The sequence below is a fragment of the Phascolarctos cinereus genome, unplaced genomic scaffold (genome assembly GCF_003287225.1).
Source record: "Phascolarctos cinereus isolate Bilbo 61053 unplaced genomic scaffold, phaCin_HiC Scaffold_2;HRSCAF=192, whole genome shotgun sequence".
In the NCBI taxonomy this organism is placed as follows: Eukaryota; Metazoa; Chordata; class Mammalia; order Diprotodontia; family Phascolarctidae; genus Phascolarctos; species Phascolarctos cinereus.
Window position 1 is genome coordinate 306,488,016 of NW_027555625.1, and position 14,350 is coordinate 306,502,365.

Here is a 14,350-nt window from a genome sequence, read left to right on the forward strand (position 1 = left end):
TCAATAAATAAAGTGTCTGATTAGCTGTTACCATGTCTAGTAATAATAGCTCACATTTATAAAGCATGTTACAGTTTATGAGTGATGGCCAAAGTTCCATACAAACATATATTTTTTTATTGCCTTTGGTTAAAGAATGATATGAACTCCTCTAAATACTAAGCTTTAAGAAAAGATCCTGTGAGCCATCCTTAAATTTGTCTTTCTAACTTTTGGTATCCACTTTTGTCAGTATAACAATATATCAAATCATTGGTCACTGGCCAAAAACCTCTCACTTTAAAGTACAAACATATTTATAGTTTATGATGTTTATAGATGTTTAAAAATGTGTCATTCCTGTCCAATTCTGATAGTTTTTACAACACTCTAACATTATTATAAATTCAATGGTCCTTCATGGGACAGTGAACTACTTGGGCATCTCACTTTGTATTTCCCATGAAAAAATAAGATGAGATAAGACAAGATGAGATAAGATAGGATAGGATAAGATAAGATGAGATGAGATAAGATGAGATAAGGTACTATAAATGGATAGGTATGTGTAGATACATAAAATATAAGGGTATACCATGAAGATAATTGCAACTTCTACAGCAGTATACGTTGTAGATGATGATGAGGTAGAGACATCCTACATGAATTTTGCCACTTAATAACTTCAGTTCAAAGGTGAGCATAAATTGAATGTAAAATATGTTAGAAAATGTGAATCAGATGTAAGAAACCAAAAAGGTTGAAAATTCTATGCTGTTTAGAAGACCTCCAACTTTGAATAATGATTACTGTCTTCTTGAATGCATCCGATATGGTAAACACCAATCAATATTTTAAGAAACTAAATTGATTATATCTTATTGGACAGGAAATAATTGGAAATCAAATCAAATTTAGCCAACTCTATGAAGTTAGAGTGTCTAGTTAGAACAAATGTAAAAATGAACAAATTAGAAAGATAAAGATGAGAAGATATCATGTACAATCATAACTTCAGTCTGACATTCAAAAAAGATAGTAACTTTTTTAATGAAAAAATGAAAGTTATTAACCTTGACTATTACCATTTCCTATAAAAGCTTAAGCCAAGTTGTTTAGAAACAGTTTAAAAAAATTCAGAAATCATTTTACTCAGCAAATATTTCATCTCCTTGAAAAGAAGAAAAAGGTGACAACTAAACTCAATACCAGTTTAGAACCCAAACTTATTAATAAAACAACATAGAATATGATAGTGGATAATTTTCAGAAATGGGGAAAAAATAAATCTACAAAAAACTGACATGAGAAACAACCAAGAAATTGTATCCAGTGGGCATTCATAGATTAAAGTAGCAGTAGGGCAACAAACAGATGGAAAATGGAATAGGTCTGTGTTTCTGGAATTGTTTATTTTGGTTATCAATTGCAATGGAACCACTGTATTTTATCTCTAACATCCCAGTTTTTGATATGATGTTTTAGGAAATAGAAATGGCACTTAAGAAGATCAGTGAGAAAGAATAGTTAGGCCAAAGCAAGTATACACAGAGAAAATCTGTGCTGAAGGCAACACAATCTTAAAAGTATTAAGGCATTATTTCATAAAATATCTCATGGAAGGGAAAATAACAAAATAATGAGAAGAGGGGAAAAAGCCTGTAGATGGTATTACTACCCAGAAAAGGTGATATAGAGCCTATGTATCCAACATATGATATGCAGGTCACATGTAGCAACAACACTCCAAGAGTGGACTAAACCAGATTAAAATGTAATTGAGAAATTTTTTAATAAAATAAATAAAAATACAAAAAAATATATAATATGTTATTTTAAAGTGAAAACAACATATGGGCCACAAGAATCCTTATATACGGATGAGTGGCCCTATTTCTATTTGAGTTTGACACCTCTGATTTTGAGGCCAACAATAACTACTAACCTATATTCCTACTTTCTCTTTTTAATAAATTTTTATTAGAATGATATTCAGCATATCAAAGTTATCATTGACAAAAAATATAATAAAAGAATTGGAAGACTTTCATAAATGATGTTCTATAACAAATCATATCTTTATGATGATAAAACTGACCAAAGTGTGCACATATATAAGATTTTACTTTTTTATATTACAAAAAAAGTGTTAGAGCAAAATGCTACCTTAAAAACTCCATAAGCAGTTTCTCATGCATGTGGTAAGATTGTACAAGATTCTTTGGTTAATATAAGTTCAAAGATAACTTTGTTTATCAAATCTCTCATAACCAATGCGTAAAATAGGGAGGTATATACACACCAGAGAAGCTTGTTGGTACAGATGTTTCTCACAGGATCCAAATGGAAATATATATGTGTGTGTGTGTGTGTGTGTGTGTGTGTGTGTGTGCGTGTGCGTATGTGTATACACATTACTTCTAGATGGTGCCGTCCTCTAGATCCTCTAATTTATAGATGAGAATGTGCTGACTGATTCAAACCCAGAACATTTCAGAGCCTCTTCAATGAGATCCATAAGTAATTGTTTAAAAGTAGTCCATCTGATACACCACATGGAAAAATTATAAATGAATGAAAATTGTAAATGGATAGCTATTTGTTATAGTGTCTGAAAGTTGGATTGTTAGCCCAGAAACACTATAGATAGTATAATGGATAGAGGGTTAGACCTGAGTCAGGAAGAATGAGTTCAAATCCAGTCTTAGATACTAAACTAACTGTGTGATCCTGGCCAAGTCATTTAAGCTCTGTCTTAGTTTCCTCAAATAGAGGTAATAATAACATCTACTTCCCAGAATTGTTGTAAGAATAAAATGAGGCAATAGTGAAGTAAAATAAATAAGTAATAAGTAAAGCATTTTGCAAACCGTAAAGAACCAAATAAATACCATTATTATCATTGCTACTACTAGTAGTGCTACTGCTACTCCTACTGCTACTGCTACTGCTACTACTATATGGATAATGAGTGTAGTCCAGGATTACATAGGAGGAAAAGAATGGAAGGTACTGCTTTCAGGAAATTTGGCAGTGCTTTTAATGATCCCAAGCTGTTCCCTGACATCAAAAGCCATCTTTTTAAACAAATGTTCTCTCAATGATGCTATATAGTTGTGAATTTTGAAGCATCTATCTCGAAAGAATCAAAGATATGAGTGAACCAAAATGCAGTAGAGAAATGCCTGGGTAGAGGGACTAGACTTCCAAGGAATTTCAGTGACAACCAGCATACCAGTGGCACATGTGACACCATATGGGACATGTTTGATCAGAAAAGGTGAAATAGCCATCACATAATGGCATTAAGGGATACTAGAGAAACCTGAATGCTGCTTTGTTGCTCATAAAATATGGAAAGACTTGGAGAAGAGTCTTCAGCTTGTTGGATTGACCATGCAAAGAACATGAATAAGAATTACACAGCATAAGAATGTTCAATTGGATTGGTATGAATCCCAGTAGACAAACAATACATTTCAGTAAAAATCATTATCTGTTAGATAATTGAAATATTAGAATTTACAAAATTATTGTTGTTGTTTTTTAACGGCCTATGTAAGCTAGATCATGCAAGTACTTGTATTCCAAAAGTCTTGAGCAGTTTTAAGCTTTCATAGCTTCAAACTTCACTAAAACATTTGGCATGTACTGTATTACCTTCATTTTGCAGATTAGGAAATGTATGTTCAAAAAGGTAGTTTTGTACCTTGTTTAAACTCTTCCCTGGATCTTCTTTGTGCTAATTTCTTATTCAGCAAATATTTTTGTTTCTCCAAAAAAAAATATGATGGTAAGCAGGTAGATTCTTCCCTGGGGGAATTATCATCATCTTCAATTTAGAAATCATAAATATTTAGTGTTGTAACGGATCTTGGAGATCAAATCCAAACCATTTATCTTAAGGCTCATGAAACAGACCCTCAGTGAGTTTAAGACACATGTCCAAAGCCATCCAGAAAGAAAGTTGTGGTTTTCTAAATTTATGTTTTTTTGTTACAAATTCAAGGAGCTAAAGAAGGATAAGCTTTTCCTCTAAGAAAAAAGACAATTGGATAGGAAGCTTTTCATATTTTAAGTAACATATATACAGTACTTTAGAGTTTGCAAAGCCCCTCACATACATGCTATTGTGTGGGTAGCTATGACTCTTTGAAACAGATATAACAATTATTGTTATGCCCATTTGTTATTTTATAGAGGAGAAAACTGAGGCTCAGAGAGTTTGTTACTTAGCTATGGTAACACACATAATAAGCTTTACAGTTGGCAGGATTTGGATTCATATCTTTCTGACTCCACTACATCTTGCTTGAGTAACCAAACTTGAGCACTGGGCCTAGATGTCATTCACCCCCTATTTTTCAGTAGACAAGTCTTTTATCCTCCTTCTCTGGGATTTGGTTTTCCTCAGGAAAAAAAATGAGGTGTTGTGTATTCTGTGTTCTAATAATCTATTTTCTTAGTGAATTGGTCAATAAGCACTTATTAAGCATCTACTATGGTCCAGGTTCTGTGCTAAGCATTGGGGATACAAAGAAAGGCAAAAGGTAATATCTATCTTCAAAAAGTTCACAAGTTAATGGGCAAGACAAGAAGCAAACACACATGTACAAACAAGCTACATATAAGATAAATAGAAAATAATCATCGGGGGAAGGCAGTCACAGTAAGAGACATTAGGAAAGGCTTCCTCTAGAAAATGGAATTATATCTGGGAATTGAAGGAAGATAGGGAAGCAGGGCAGTGAAGATGAGGAGGGTGAGCATTCCAGATATGGGGGACAGTCAGAGAAAATGCCTGAAGTTGAGAGATGGAATAGGCTTGTTCATAGAATAGCAAAGAAACCAGTGTCACTAGATCAAATGGTGCATGGAGTGGAGGAGGTATAAGAAGACTGGAAAGGTGGGTGGCAAGGGCTAGATGATAAAAGATTTTAATCCCTAAAGAGAGAATTTTACATTTTATTTTCATGGTGATAGAGAGCCACTGGAGTTTATTGATTATAGGGGTGACATGATCAGATGGCACTTTAGGAAAAGAACTTTCACAGTTGAATGGAGGGTGGACTGAGGTAGAGAAAGACTTGTGGCAGGAAGATTAACCATCAGAGTACTGGAACAGATCAGCCATGAGATGATAAAGGCTCCCACTAGTGCGCTGGCAAGATCAGAGGAGAGAAGTGTGTATTTGAGAGATATTGAGAAGGTGAAATTAACAGACCTTCAAAACAGATTGAATATAGAGAAAGAGAAAGAGAGACAGAGAGGGACAGAGACAGAGAGGTAGAGAGTCAGAAGGAGACAGAGAGAGATAGCAATTGAAGAGGACACCTAAGCTGCAAGGTTCCACTTTCTAAGATCTTATAGCATGAGCAGTGGGAACCATCTGTTATGAACTCTGCTGCCTTTCTCAAGTCAGAAGTAGCCAGGGGAAATGTCCAACACTCTGAAGCTTCAACTGTCCCAGAAAAGTAAATACAGACATATCCTCAGTGAGCCTAAATGAGGACTCCAGAGTTGGGGTGGTGCTGCAGCCTGCTGCAGGGAGCTCAATATTTCATCTTCATAAAATAAACATAGATCTGTTCATCATGAAATATACATCAAAAATGTTTAAACATGTTAATTATTAAACCAATATTGATTCATATTGGATGAGGCATTAAGGGGAAAATTAGCTAATGTATTTAATATCTCCTGCACAGTTGACTAATATCAATATTCATCATGTCTAACCACCAATAATCATAAAAGTGACAGACAATATATATGATCTCGGGTGGGTGAGCACCAGGCAGAAAGATAGGATGAACTGAGAAAATATGAAGATGTGAAGGACAGAACCTTTGAGTTGTCACAGCTGAGCCTCATAATTCCAGGCATAAATCAGAGTTCAGTCATACCATGAATGTTTGATAAATCTTTGAAAGGCCATGAAGTGCAGGGGAAAAAAAAGAACACTGGCCTTGGAGACAGATGACCAGGATGGAAAGTGTGGGGTGCTGGCTATTCCACTGGACTTAAGATCTGGGGAACTGAGTTTTTGTTCTGGCCCTGCCACTTATTAGTTATATCATCTTGGGCAAATCACTTTCCTTTTCTGGTCATGATTTTCCTTATCTGTAAAAAGAGGAAGAGGCTTGGATTAAATGAGTTCTAAGAAGCATTTTTGCTCTAATATTCTGTGAGTATATCATCCTATGACCTCATTCTACTTTTCATTAGTTTTGTATCCATATGTCTCGGTTTCTTCATCAATTAAATTGGGGAGTGGTACTCTCTACCTTGTAGGGTTGTAAAAAAAAGTGTTATGGAAAAATATGATTAAAAAGTATGAGCTGCTATCATGCATTGTGTGATAGCAATTAACCTCCTTCTTGAGACAGTAAGCTTTTGTTTCATTCATTCATTGATTCATTCAGTCATTCCATCTGTCTATGTATCTGTCTATGTATCTATCTATCTCAATCTTTTTTTGCTCTAGGAGACAGCATGGCATTTTCATTAGAGACTTGGACTTATGGTCAGGATGACCTGGGTTCAGATTTTGCCTTTGACATTTGCTAGCTGTGTCATAGACAAACCACCTAATCCAGTTTTACCTCAGTTTCTTGCTTTATGTAATGAGTATGGTAATACCTGTGAAACCTTCTTCATAGCACTGTTTAAAACTTCAATGGAAACAGGGTATATCAGGTGCTATATAAATGTCAGTTGCCATTATTATTACCTCCTTTTCCTTCCCACTCCTATGTTTTCCCCTTAGGAAATCCTAGGTTAGGAATCCCTCATATGTGTGGTGGTAGATGGGTCTCTCTGTGTCCCCTCATCTCAGGCCTGTCTTTCTGTTCTCTCTGCCAGCCAAGCCAAAACACCTTTGTAAGTTCATTCCTTAGCTCAGTGCCAGGGAAAACAGCTAACACATGGCTATTTCCCTGCAACCTCATATTTTATGTGATGTTTTTGGCAGCTAAGAAAGGTTGATGGAAAATGACTTGCCATTATGCACCAGGCCATCAAATTCAGAGATTGAAAACCTCTCCAGCAGCATTTCTAGGCTACCAGATGTTCAGCAGCTGCATTGTCAATTGTCATCCAAGCTCAAAGAGAAGAAAGGGAGAGATGTTTAGGCCTACATAGGCTTATGACACAATAAACTGTGCATTTAATTTCTATTTAATGTGAGAGAGAGCATGCATTAGATAAATATCATTTGATCATTAAAAACATATTTATGGAAGTTTAGCAACTTTGTCAGTGATGTGTGAGTAATAATATATAGTAGTGAGGGCTCCAAAAACATATTTGTCTTAATCGGTTGGTGTTCAGTTCAGGAATATTGGCTGCTAAATGAAAAACCAGTTTGTGCCTGGGACTTCTCATTCCATTTGTGATGGATCTGTCTTCATTGAGATGCTTGTCTCTGACACCTAGTATGCCCATAAACAAAACCACATATCACTTGATGGAGCATGGCAGGCTGTATTGCTCCATTGAATCCCAGTCCCCATTGACCAGATCTAATGACATTGAATTGTGGAACGCTAGGGGCAGGGGTCTTAGAACTCCAAATGCTAGAACATAGAATGTTAGACCTTGCAGTGACCTTTGAGGTAATCTAACTCAATGCCCTCATCTTATTGCTGAAGTAAGTAAGACCTGGAGAGGAGAAATGATATATGCAAGGTTATATATGCAACAAAACATGAATTGGAATCAACGGGTAGCCCAGCCTACAGCTTTTTAAAAATACATCTTAATGTTATGATCCCAAACTTAGCTGCCTCCTCTCAATTCTGTTTTAAAACAGGGAAGGTATTTAAGTGTTTTAACTTCAAAGGGCTTCCCTATGAACTGCAAGCCACATGCAAAGCAAGAGTAAATAGAATTAGCTGTCAACCCAGAAAGTAATTAGGCAAAGTAGGTGTTATTAATAAAACTTGAAAGCAAGATCAATCAATCCATCAGCCAGCAAGGATTTATTGAGTGAAGATTGTTTACCCAACAGTGTCCTTGATTGACTCTATTAGGATACATTGAAGTCTAAAACATGGCTCCTGGCCTATAGGATGCTTACAATCTACTCTGGAAGAAATGACAGACATGGAAAATAGTCAGTGAACAAAACAGCCTTGCATACTATATTGTTCTGAATATAAGATGCCCCACATATAGGATATAGCCCTAAAGAGCTCTTTAAATAAAAAAATCTATATCCATTGAAAAATAAATATATAACATCAGCAAAGAAAAATGTATGTATTGTGAACATTTTGTTTAGACTTCTTTCAATTCAAATAAAAGTGATTTATTCATTTTAACATCATGGAGGTAAATATATCTAAGAATTCCATTATAGGCCATATTTAGGTTTTGATATTACATTTTATATCCTAAAAATAAATAAAAATAAGTATGTTATCATAATCCAAGTTTAAATTCTGTGCAGCTTAGATTTTCCTAGAAAGTATAGCCTATATTTGAGAAAATGCTGCATAAAAAAGTCAAATGAATCCAGGAACATTAAATAAGCAACTATTATCTGCAGAGCACTGGACTAGGTTGCTAAGGAAAAATACAAGATTTAGCTATAAATGATCCCTTCCTTCAGAGAGCTCACAGTTTTGTAAAGGAAAAGAAACAGACATAGGGAACTATTATGACAGCCTTTCCTATACCTGTATATATGTGTGTGTGTGTATATGTATGTGTGTATATGTGTATATGTGTGTGCGTGTGTGTGTGTGTGTGTGTGTGTGTGTATTTGGTATGGTCCCTATCTACATAAGCAATTTGATTAAGATGTATACTATAAAGTCCATGGACCTACGTGATATATACTGACTTAATGGTGAAGACTTGGAATAATTGTAGAGAAGAGATACTTACACATATGTTTATTGTCCAATCAGTGCATGTGAAGATTGTTCACAGTGTCCAAACACCATTCTTTGTATTCAGATCCAGGAACCATTTCTTCATGTTCTTTTCATCAAATACACCATTCCTGAAACTACTTATGTGACAATTCTGTGTAGTAGCTCAGGGCCAACAGTTAAAGAGCCAACCTCCCACCTCTCCTTTCAGATATTTGCACAACTATCCTTTAGATATCAAAGGAAAATTGTTTACACATTAAGTCCTTAAGTCATTCCTATGCTTTGGGCAGTTCCTCAACATACCACAAATAACAACAGCTTCATTTTATACAATATTTTCAACATCATTTGTTAGTTGATACCTGGAAGTTAGAATACATTGAATTTCCCCCTATCAGTCCCCAGTAATATACAATATATGGGCATCCAGAGGTATAAGAATATGCAATTATCTCATTCAATCTAGGACATAATATACAAAAAAAAAAACTCTGAAATTTTTGATGGTTTTTTCAAGAGTGAGTGTGTTAAAGAACAAAACAAAGTGACCTTTATCATAGATTGACTCTTTTGATGCATTTCAAAAAGAAAAAAAGGCTCTTCAGAAGAGCGATTATATCAGCAAGAAGTTGCGATTATATATTTTTCAAGAAATAGATGATTTTAAGTATGTTATTTTTGCATCTTACACTAAAGTTTAAATTGTTCTTTTTAAATACAATTTGTTATGTTGGCAATACAAATAAACCAAAAAATAGAATGTTGACAACGTCTTTATGTTTCATAATGCCTTATTTTTTAAAACAAAATAAGTTTCTCAAAATTAAAATAATCATTTTGTACTCAATACATAACAAACATCAAATTTATAATTTAAGGAAGTTAAATCAAATGTAACATGTTTCAGTTATGGATAAGAAAGACTTTTTTTTCTATATTGGTCATGTCATAAAAGAAAACAGACAAAAAAAGAAAAAATGAAGTTAAAAAATATGCTTCAATCTGTTTTCCGACTCCATCATAAGTCCTTCAGAGTTGTCTTGGATCATTGTACTGCTGAGAATAGCTAAGTCCTTCACAGATGATCATTTTATGATACTACTGTTACTATGTACGATGTTCTCCTGGTTCTATTCATTTCACTTTGAATCAGTTCATGTGCTAGGTTTTTTCTGAGAGCATCTTGCTTATCATTTCTTAAAACACACAATAGTATTCCATCCCAATCATATGCTTCAACTTGTTCAGCCATTCTCCAATTAATGGGCATCCCCTCAATTTCCAGTTCTTTGCCACCAGAAAAGAGGTCCTATAAATAGTCTTGTGTGTATAGCTCCTCTTCCTTTTTGTATTTTATCTCTTTTGGGATACAGACCTCACAATGGCATTGCTATGTCACTGGGTATATGCATGATTTTATAGGCCTTTGGGCTTAGTTCCAAATTGCTCTATAGCTCAGCAGTGTCTCAGTTTTCCCACATCCCCTCCAACATTTGTCATTTTCTTTTTCTGCCCTATTAGGTGAGAGGCAATACTTCAGAATTGTTTTAGTTTGCATTTCTACAATCAACAGGAATTTAGAGCAATTTTTAATATGGTTATAGATGGCTTTGATTAATTCATCTGAAAACTGATTTTTTATATCTTTTGATCATTTATCAATTGGGGAATGGCTTTTATTTTTACAAATTTGATTCATTTCCTTTATGTATTTAAGAAATGAGGCCTTTATAAGAGAAACTTGTTTCAAAAATATTTTCAGTTATGATTGTTAACTGTATTTCCCTCAATCCTATTTCCTATGTTTATTCCATTCTCTCTCTCCTTTCACCCTGTTCTCTAAAGTGTTTTGCTTCTTATTACTGCCTCTCCCAATCCACTCTCCTTCCTATCAGCACTGCCCTTTATCTTTTTCCTCTCCTATGATAAGAAAAAAACATTTTTTGCTTTATTGTTATGTCAGTTTAAACACACACATACACACACACAAACACAAAAGGTGTTTAGCTATTCTGTTCTATATACAGACTATCCAGCCTCTAAAATAACATCGCATAAAAAGAGACACTAATCTACATAAATTGATGAGTTAATGAACAAGCTCACTTTTACAGTGACAGCCAATCTGTCCCTTCTTTAGATAGGAGAATTTGAAATTTTAAGTTTATTACAGCTACATCATAACATTAAAAGCATTATTCAATTTTAAAAGTTGAAGAAATAGTTGCTTGTTTTATGAGTTATTAAGAATTTAGGTAAAACACTTGGAATTTTTAAGTAGCCAAAGTGGACTATATTAGAAATTCTCCAAAGCAAATATAAGACATCAAAAGCAGTTAGCTTTTCAGAATGTAGAGAGCATGCTACTAATATCCAATATTTGAAGATTAACATTCCTCAAACTGCAATGTAATAGATTTTCATGTCGTAAACCTGCAGTGTATGGGAGATGTCAAAATAAAATCCTGAAATTCAGCAGTGATGTTTTGGTACTTACTTCAGGTCAGAAAAATATTACCGTCAATGTTGTCCCCAATACAAGTTGTCAACTGTGACTGACTGCTAGCATAGTACCAGCCATCATGTCGCATTTCTCTCATAAAGCAGCATCTTGTAATAGTGCATAGAGTCTTTGCCCACATGTTGTTCTTGTACATGTTAGTGTACATTCATGTTCTTATTAAATTTATCATGTGCAACAATGTATTTAATCAATGGCATACATTGTACTTCCAAGTGACTCATGAGAGTTAATGAGCAGTAAATTTATAAGCACTTACGGAATTCATGAAAAGAAGGGAGAAGAGGAAGTTCCTTGTGGAACACTTGGGTGAATGTGGAACAATTTTGAGGACTCTTCTTTATGTGGCTATTGGAATCTATAATTGTCCCATCTGATCTAGGACAGTTAGGCAGCATAGTGGATAAAGCGTTAGACCTGAAGTCAAGAAGACTCATTTTTTGTGAGTTCAAATACAGTCTTAGACACTTCTGATCCTGGGCAAGTCACTTAGCCCTGTTTGCCTCAATTTCCTCATCTATACAATGAGCTGGAGAAGGAAATGGCAAACCATTCCAGTATCTTTGCCAAGAAAACCTCAAATCAGGTCACAAAGAGTCAGATGTGACTGAAAAACAATTCAACAACAACAAATCTAGGATAATTGCTTGGTTTGAGTTAGTTGAATTCAGATATTCTCATATTTCAAACAATGTAATCCCATTTTTCTTGGTTCTTCAGGTCATTTATAATTATATTGTTTCATTTTTCATATTTCACTTTTATCTTAATGATTTTTGTGCCTATGATAAGTGGGATCCTATAAAGTGTGGGAGCCTCTGAGGCAATGGGACCTAGAAGTCCTGCTTGCCTAGCTACTAAAGGTGGTATTCCAGCCCTCTCATTTTACAGCAGATGATACTGAAGCCCAGAGAAGTTAGTTAATTTTCCCAGGGTCACAAATGAAGTGGCAGAGTCAGGATTTGAACCTAGGAGTTCTGAGGACATATGGCTTTGGACCTTGAAGGGACCTTACTTAGAGTTCATCTAATAGAAGTGCTTCATTTTTAAGATGAGGACACTGAGGCCAAAGAGGCCAAAGACCTTGCCCAAGGTCACACAAAAAGTGAGTGGCAGGACTAGGATTTGAACCCATGTCTTCTGATTCTAGATCCAGAACTCCTTCCCACTCTACAATCCTACCTTTCAATGCTAAGATCATAGTAAGGGGGTGATGGAGAGCAGTGGTTTCAAACTCAAATAGAAATAGGTAAATTCCATATAGGGATACCTCTGGGTGCCATATTGACTTTGAAAACCACATATTGCTATTATCTATGTTGTATTGGATTTGTATTTATTTTGTTAAGTATTTCCCAATCCCATTTTTTGGAGGCAATCAAGATTAAATGACTCGCCCAGGATCATACATCTAGTAAGTGTCTGAGGCTGAATTTGAACTCAGGTGCTCCTGACTCCAGAGCCAGTGTTCTATTCACTGTACCACCTAGCTTCCCCCACCCCCAAATGCATTTTAAACTCTTTCAAACCATACTGAGGACTATTGTTGGACTCATGTTTGACACCTCTGGTGTAGGGGGTCTTTATTAGAGAAGCACAATGGGAATGGATTAAGTGGTATTGCTCTTAGAGAAGTTGACAGGAAGTGATAACTAATTGGATATGAGAGGGGGGAAGAGTGAAAAAACATTTTAATAGCATTCCATATTGACAGAACAAAGAGCTAAATTGTTCAACACTCTCCTTTTGAAATCATGTGATAACAGTTCACAACAGATAATAAGTGCAAAAAGGAAAGGTCCTAGGGGAACTACCTCAACCATCTAATAATATCTAACATTTATTTGAAACATATTAATTTTCAAAATCCCATACTGGGGGATATAGATTATTATCCCAAATTCCTAGAGGGAGAAATTAAAACCTAGACAAAAAAATGAGTTTCAAAAGGTCATAGAATGACGGGGGGTTGGATGGGGTTCATAATTCTCTACTCCAGACTGCTTCCATCATCATCACATTTCAGTAATATCATGTGCAAAGTTCATTGGCCAGCAAGGTTGTGAGGTGTTGGCCATGGCCTCACTTGATAAAAGTGCTCAATAAATATGTCTACTATAAATGCTGCCATGACCCCTGTGACCATCAGGTTACACACTGGGAAAAGAGAGATGAAGGCTATGGTCTCTGCATTATAATTCTAAATAAGAGTTAGTCATAAATGGACAATGTCTTATCCTGTGTAACTGAACTCAGCAGTGTTAATTAAACCCAAGGCCTGTGATGGACTCAATGACCCCTCAGTCTACTACACTGCAGTTGTAGATAAAAGGAAATCTCTCCTCTACTTGGTGCTTGGACCTACAGGTTCTTTAATGGGATCATGTGGACTTGTCACTGTGTCTTTGTGACTTTATTTTAGAAATATTCTGAGAACAAATTTGAACTATTCAGCCCCATAGAAGAAATGAGGATACTGTGCAAAGTGGTCTGTACTCCTCTTCCCCAATTTCCTACCCCCAAAGCAACCAAGTGTCTTCACCTATAAATTTCATCTCCTGTCATTCTTCAAAAATCCTCCTACTCCCAATGTTTCTTCTGGGGTATAATCTCTATGCCTAATATTTAGGGGAAAGGTGAGTTAGGGATGAGAAATGAACAAATATGTGATAGCCATTCTACTCTTCTTTGCTTCATGAATCACGTCTGGAGTACTGTATCTATTTATGAAAATCATGAGAAAGAAATGGCCAATCTTCTACTTATAATGGAAGATAAGATAGCTGTTGCTGCAGGAGAATGAGGGAGTATCTCAAAACCATAACATATGGAGATAGGCTGAAGGAATTAGAATTTTTAGCCTAGACAGAAGAGAAATGTGTTTTCTTCTAATCATCCCAAAGTGGAGAGAGGTACATTGGGAGTCAGTGGATTTCCTGTCACTGCAGGTCTTTAAGTTAAGTCTGGA